We start from the raw sequence: 8,425 nt of genomic DNA, 5'->3' as shown, positions 1-8,425 counted from the left end.
TTTTTTAGATCAGGGTGTTTTTACACCATGATACCTGATTGGCTGACGTCATAGTGATGTCCGGTTTAAGGGTGGGGTTGGGTAAGGGGGATCATTTTGATTGCATTATTTAGAAACACCCATAAACGCCCACTTTTGCTCTGCAGAGCTGCTTTACAGCTGAATAGAATTTTGTAACACTTCAGTTAAACAACTATAAAGCAGCTCTACAGAAGGAAATCTTAATACAGCAAAGTGTGCTTCACTGGAAGCAAGGAAATCTGACCTTCTGTATAAATAATTTTAGATGGCAAGTGTAACAAATTTGCTAACAGAAATAATAATATGAAATGTTCTGTGCGAAGCTGCTGCTTTGAAACAATCTGTATTGTATACAGCATATATAAATTAAGATGACTTGACTTTAAACTTTGGAACATGCTGGACAGCATGGATCCTCAGTTTTTTCAAACCTGCAGCTGTGAAATGCTACTCAAGGAAGTGCTACTTGATGGAAAATAAATATTTTGAATGTAATACTAATATTTTAACTACGCTTTCAATGCAATGTGTTATGCAAATTATATAATCTGTAATGGAAAAAACTATGTAATGAATGAGAACATATAAGCATTTCAAAATTGTAGTTTTAAACCTCACTGTTTAAGTTGGGAAAACATAGTGTGTCCTTCTCCCCTGATGGAAAGTTAATTATTACACACAGCACTTATTATCTTTATAATATTTATAAGATTTTATGCATGAACAGCTCTTGGTTATTACTTTTTTTCCTGGTCTTGTTTGTGGTAACAAAGGAAAATGTGGCTCTAATGTATCATGCACCTGGAAGAAACCGAGAGTTTAATGCATTTGCATTAGACAGAGTTATTAAGGACCACTTGATGAAACAACATGTATCGACTGTTACAGATGATTCAAAGTACGTAACAGCTTTTTTTCGGTATCCTTAAATGTTTGAATGCTGCTGCAAAAAGCATTCCCTTTTAATTGTGCATTTTATAATTTCTTGCACTCTTAAAGGAATAGTTCTGTGCAAAAAGTATTCATCCTCAGGCCATCCAAGATGTAGATGAGTTTGTTTTTTCATGCCGGATTTGGAGAAATTTAGCATTATATAATTTGCTCACCAGTGGATCCTTTGCAGTGAATGGGAGTCCAAAGAGCTAATAAAATCATCACCATAATCCACGTAACTTCAAACCGTTGCTTCAGGCCAAAATACAAGTCCTTAATTGTAATAACATTCATTAGTGAAAAAGTCCATCCACTGTCGTCTCATATCAAAATCCACCCACATATTTGTTTAGATCTGTTTTGACTTGTCAACACTGCTCGATCTGTGTATACTCCTCTCCTGATTCACATGAGATGCCTTTTTCACTGGAGAAAGTAATATTATGAATAGAGGACTTCTTATTTGGAAACAGTGGTTTAAAGTTAAAATATCTTGATGGATCTGTTTCTTAAAAACATAACGTTTCGCTTCACAAGATGTTAATTCATTGACTGCAGTCATGTTGATTGCTTGTGGGAATAATTCAATTTTACCACAGATTAAACTCTCACTCTCCTTTGCTGATAACTAGGTGCTTTGCTGTTGGTAGTAAGTACATGACTACTTGGTTCTTTGGAGCAGAGAGATGGGCGAATCTAATCTATTACTCACTTGGTGGCCATAAGGACATCATAGTTGGCTGTTTCTTTGAGAAGGACAGCTTAGATGTATGTAAAAAAAAAAATTGTAAATTGTTTGTAAAGTTGTAATTGTAAAGTTTGTTTTTGCATTGCTGTAATGACCTGTTCTTACATATGCCACATATAAGCCGTTTAATTTGTTTTCAAAGATGTACACATGAGCCAAGATAGGCACTTTGTGTGTATGGGAAGGTGACACTGAGCTTGAGGGTTTACAGAATGGCCCAAAATACTCTGAGAGAAAGAAGATTGAGGAGGAGAAAAAAAAGAGAGAAGAAAGGGAAGAAAACAAAGATGATGATGATGTTGAGGAAATTATAGGGGAGGATGGAGAGACCAGAGGAGATGTGATTAAAGGAAGCACAGATACACCCAAACAAGTGGAAGGCATCACAAATGTCTGTTATTCACAGAGGAGCAAGTGAGTCTTTTCCCCCTCTGAAACTATCCTTATTTCTTCAATCTGTGGGTCTATTCTCAAGACATATTCACACCATGTTTTTTGTTATGAAAAATGGCAAATGTTTTCATGTCTGTATTGTAATAAAATTTTAAAGCTGTCTTTTGTTGCAGACACTATTTTAACAAGGCGGGTGATTTCAACAAGTTGACAGCTGCAGCTTTCCACAAGAAAACATACATCCTTGTGACAGGTTTTGCATCTGGAGCATTCCACCTGCATGAGCTGCCAAAATTGGACCTCATTCACTCACTCAGGTTTGTCATATATTTCCAGTGTATTATAGTGTATTTGTCAAAAATCTCCAGCAGGGCTGGGGAGTCAAGAGCTAACTTTTGTGAACCAGACTGCACTGTTCACAATGTAATCTATTGTGTGCAGCTCACCAGGACAATTCAATAAAAATATTTTTTATATAGATTGAAAGATCTTGGGAGTTTTAAGAAATGATGTTTGCTACAATTTTGCCTAGCCCTATAACAAACAGAGTATTTCGTATTTTAATGTATCTTCAGCCTTAGTCACAGGTTTTTGTGACTACTCATATTGAATTGTAATGTAGCATAATATCACATCTAGTATTTCAGATCAGAGGATTTCTACCATTGCTATGAATCTAACTGGTGACTGGATTGGCTTTGGCTGTTCAGGTATTGGTCTCAATAAGTTTGTTCATCAGAGCACAACGGTGTGCTGTCCTTTACTGTAATGCCTTGTTTGTGTCCCGTGTTAAAGGTCTGGGCCAGCTGCTGGTCTGGGAATGGCAGAGTGAGTCCTATGTGTTCAAACAGCAGGGACACTTCAACAACATGAACTCTTTGGCTTATTCACCTGATGTTCAGTATCTTATTACTTGAGGAGATGATGGGAAAGTAAGTCTTCTACCACTAGGTTTTTGTCGAGGGATAAATAAGAGAGATACAGTTATACTGTTGCTTTTCAGGTTAAAGTGTGGAATACCAACTGTGGCCTCTGTTTTGTGAGGTTCACTGAACACTTCAGCAGTGTCACCAATGTTGCCTTCACCTCCAGTGGCTTTGTGATGGTCAGCGCCTCACTAGATGGCACTGTTCGAGCATTTTACCTACACAGGTATCAGCTGATGTCCATTTCCAAACTATGCATTCTCTGTTGCACAATACATCATGCTTTGGTTTCCTCTGTGAATTCTCATCTTTGGAATAAAAAATAAAGATATTTTTGATGAAATCCAAGAGCATAGTAAGTAATAACGTAGTAATAATCCATGTGACATCAGTGTGGTTCAACCGTAATTTTATGAAGCTACGAGAAAGTGTGCAAAAAAAATAAAAAAAATAAATGACTTTATTCAACAATTTCTTATTTTTTGTGTGAGTCTTGACACATGTTCACAACAGTAACATGACGCATGCGTGTGCATTCCTCTGCTTTCAACCGAGGCGCAGTGCATCCGGGTTCTACGCCAGAATGTTGTAGTGTGCACATTCTGCATTGCTGAATACTCTGTTTTCTCTTTATTCTTAGTCTCTGTTCTCATTCTGTTTTCTCAGGTATCGGAACTTCCCTATCCTTGACATCTCCACGACCGGCTCAGTTCTCCTCTCTGGCAGTGGACCGTAGTGGGGAGTTGGTGTGTGCAGGTTCTCAAGACTCTTTTGAGATCTTCCTGTGGTCCATGCAGACTGAACGACTGCTAGAGGTCAGATACCACTGAATTAGTGTGCTTGTTTCTGATCATGTGATAAGTGCAGTGTGTAATATCCTTGTTTTTATATATATATATATATATATATATATATATATATATATATATATATATATAATTATCAATTTGTCAATAAAAGGTATGGATTGTTGTAAATGGTTGAATACTAAAAATGATACTTAAAGTTAAGCTTAAGATTTGCCTTTTGTCCCAGTGGGTCCATCATTTTCCATTTCAGCCAAGAATAATAATATCTGTGCAAACATCATTTGATATGTAATTGGGTTCTTTGTAACTTTTTACTGCTGGAGCAAGTGCTCAGTGGTCATGAGGGTCCTGTAAGCAACTTGTGCTTCAGTCCAGTCCAGTCTGTGCTTGCCAGTGTGTCATGGGACAAAACAGTCCGGCTCCGGGACATGCTGGACAGCTGGCAGACCAAAGAGACCTTGCGGCTTACCTCTGATGGCAAGTTCACAAAGTGACCGTTTATGTAAATGTTTAGAGCGAAACAGAGCAGGTGGTTTGGATAGAAAAGGATGTGTTATTTAAAGATGCCTGGCACCTGTCTTTATTCAGGACTCGCTGTAACATATCGTCCTGATGGTCAGGAATTGGCAGTTGCCTCTCTAGATCACATTCTGGAACCCTCAGACTGGAGGACAGACTGGCTCTATCGCTGGCCGCCATGACCTGCAGATGGGCTGTAAAGAAACAGAAAAGATCAATGCTAAACAGTCAGCCAAGGGAAAGTAAGTCACAGATTGCTACAAATAACAAAAAGTATAAATAAATACATTATATATATATATATATATATATATATATATATATATAGAGGTGTAATGATGGTACGCAATACAAACCGAATGATCCGTTGGACTAATCCTATTACATTTGGATAATAAAACAGCTTAAAGTGTGTGAAATATAATGTACACCAGGTTGTGATAGTGAGTTAGTTTGTTATAGTTTTCTTTTATTTGCTTTTAAATAGCTTGTAAATGCCTGTGCCCATTTTTCTCAAATTAGCTTCAATTGGGTGTTAATTGATTGAATGGACAACAAAAAAACTGTATGACAAACTCACAATAAACATATAATGTTTAATTTCTTAACAAAACGAATACAAAAACACCATGCTATAGGCCTAAAATAAAATAACATATAACTTAAACAGAACTTAAACAACACTGAAAATCAGCAAACAGGATGGAACCATCTTCGATAAATTGTAATGGTCAAAAGGCCTTCCATAGTCTAACATATTTTTAAAATCATGTTTTATGATGTTATTTTAATAAAAAATAAAAAAAAGTCAAGGAAATTTCTCCGGCATTTGTTTTTGCTGTATCGAAAATGTACCAAACCATGACACCGCAGTGTTATATCAAACCAATCTGTGAAATTTGTGAACTGTTAACACCCCATATATATATATAAAAAAATAAACACATATATATATATACACAAACACACACACACACACACATATATATACATACACACACACACATATTAGGGCTGTCAGTTTAATGCAATAACTTGATTAATTAGTTATGAAAAAATAACACGATTAAAATATTTAAATGCAGTTAACACACTGGCCCCACCCCCAGACCTATTCGTCATCTTACATTACATACAGTTGACTATTGACAAATATTATGCAGGGCAACAACACCACAAATGCAGTTATGCCCTGAAATTTAAAATGTTGGTGTAAAAATGCCCCGTATGTGTTTTTGTCTCATATTTATATCATACAAAAACCAGGGGTGTCACTAGTGGGGGGAAGGGTGATAGAGGACATAGGGCCCAGAGGTCTGGGGGGCCTGTGATCGCCTACCACCCAGGGATGTTCTGGCCATCGGGAGCACCAGGACATTCCCGCTGAGCCGGTGGAGCAGTTGGCCGATCGCCAAAGTGAGGGAGACCTCCCCAAAATTAGGCGCAAAATTAGGGGAATTACTCCAAACGTGTGAAGCGGTTTGCATCCCACCCGATCCATCCACCAGCAGCGCATAAAGCAGAATGGGATCAGTCACCCGCACTGCGCTTCTGCCACGATTTATAAGTGATAAAAAGCTTGATTAGTCACTTGACAGTCGTGTGATATGAGAACAATTAAGGTTCTGTAGTGTTGCCATGACAATGGAAAATGCATGAAGAGGTATATTGGAAAACACCAGTAGGCTTGTCATTCAGCACCATAATGCAGTTATTAACATGGTACAAAGAGCCTATGTTTTGGTAGAAATTGATTTATTGTAAATTATACTGTTATTACATACTGGGGAATATTCAAATTTTCTAAATGGTGTTTTTGTAGTTTTTTTTGTTTGTTTGTTTTGTTTTTACTTCAAATTCCATAGTTTATTATTACTTACTCTATTGTTTATTTTAAAAACCATATAACCATGGTAATGTCATGAAAGAGTCATTATCTGGCTCGGCTCGGTGTTCATCTTCAGTTCTCTCTTCACAGCAGTTCAGTCAGTGTACTGTTTGAGTGCATGCATTACTCCGGGATATTGGTTAGTTTTAACTCAGAGGGAGTGTCAGCCACATTAAAATAGTTAACAGCTTAAGTCATTTGTGGATTAATGTGTATTGGAGACGCGAACCGTTTAAAACAATTCAGTCCGATTTGGTGAAATGTTTCAAAAAGATCCGGTTACATTGAATTATTCATTTCGTTAGCGGATATGACAAACTTCTTTGTTTTGAACCCTCACAACAGACACGTAAGAAAAGACAATGCTGAATTAAGTCGTAGTTTTTGCTATTTTGGACCAAAATGTATTTTCGATGCTTCAACAAATTCTAAATGACCCTCTGATGTCACATGGACTACTTTGATGATGTTTTTCTTACCTTTCTGGACATGGACAGTATACCGTACACACAGTTTCAATGGAGGGACTTAGAGCTCTCGCACTAAATCTAAAATATCTTAAACTGTGTTCCGAAGATAAATGGAGGTCTTACTGGTTAGAAACGACATGAGGGTGCGTTTTTTTTTTTTTTTTGATAGGGACAAAGCATGTTGATGAACATTTGTACAGAATACAAAATGTAAACAAGCCGGATTATAGCAGTAATGCTAATTTACGTCAGTAGTCCCTAGGCAGGTACACACAATAACAAGTACTCACTATACACAAGACTCTGCTAAAAACACAATACATAAACCACATCACAAAAATTACTAAGAAGAATGTTCACACACTTGATTTTTCATAAGCCACTTCTTAAGATGTTCTTTAAAAGTGTGATAATTAGAACACTGTCGTATTGACTGTGGCAAACTATTAAAATATTTGCTCCCTATCACTGATAAAACTTTCTGGCCAAAAGATGTTTGCCTATTTTGTACTTCCCAATCCCCTCTACTGACAGACCTAGTACCAATACCACAATCTGCCCTCTGTTTGATGAACTCCTTCAACGGGGGTGGAGCAAGCCCATGCCAGACCTTATAAATAAAGCATGCATAATTAAGATTTTTAAAATTTTCAAAACTCAATGGATTATGTTTTTTATTATTTTACAGTGGTGAAATGAGAGGGTTTTTTTGATAAAACACTTTTATCGCCTTCTTATACAGTGTTTCTATTGACTTAAGAATTGAGTTACTAGTAAATGACCAATTACTGAAACAATACTGCATATGTGAAAAAAATCATTGAATATAAATACAGCCTTGCAGCACCAACTGTCAAGAAAGACCTAATATAACTAAAATTCCTTAAATTAAATTTCACAATATTAGACAACTTTTTTACAAGGCTTTTAAAAGTTAAAGTAGAATCCAGAGTAACTCCAAGATACGTAAACTCCTTCACAAGTTCTATTTGCCTCTCCTCCTAGAAATACATTTGAATGCGTCATCTCTACTTACCGTTTTGAAAACATCATACACACAGATTTTTTTGTGTTTAATATTAAACCTGTCCTGATAAGCCAATCCTGTACATTAGTCATAGCAGAGGTCAAAGTAATCGAGGCTTTTTCAAAATTCTTTGCATGGGTATAAATAACTACATTTGCATATAACTGAATATTTACATCTTTACATACTTCAGGTAAGTCATTAATGTAAAGTGAAAATAACAATGGTCCTAAAATAGAACCTTGTGGAACCCCCTTGGGCCAGACAATATAAGAAGATTTCACGCCATCAATACATACACATTGTTTCCTATTAGAAAGATAAGAATTTACCCAAAGTATTGCTTCCTCTGAGAAATTAAAATTTGTTAGTTTAGATAAAAGCACCTGATGGTCAACAGTGTCGAATGCATTCTTTAAATCTAAAAAGACAGCACCAACACACGCATTCTTATCTAATAAACATTTCACTCTCTCAACAAACAAACAGTTTGCTGAATCTGTTGAGTAATTTTTTCGGAAACCAAATTGCATTGGATGTAAAGAATTAAAACCCTTATTTAGATGATTAATCAAAAGATTTGATACCCATTTTTCTGCTACCTTAGATATAATAGGAAGAATACTAATTACAATGATATTTGCTACTTCTAACTCAGTTATTTCATCTATTTGAAATAACGGTTTATCAA

At 36.2% G+C, this 8,425-nt stretch overlaps 1 pseudogene; it reads left to right on the top strand.

Annotated features, from left to right (window-relative positions):
• The first annotated feature begins 740 nt into the window (after positions 1 to 740).
• On the top strand, positions 741 to 4,595 carry LOC132143292 (periodic tryptophan protein 2 homolog; annotated as a pseudogene).
• The last annotated feature ends 3,830 nt before the right edge of the window (positions 4,596 to 8,425 follow it).

Source organism: Carassius carassius, chromosome 7, assembly GCF_963082965.1.
Source record: "Carassius carassius chromosome 7, fCarCar2.1, whole genome shotgun sequence".
NCBI classification, from domain to species: Eukaryota; Metazoa; Chordata; class Actinopteri; order Cypriniformes; family Cyprinidae; genus Carassius; species Carassius carassius.
This window is presented reverse-complemented; position numbering and strand designations above follow the sequence as displayed.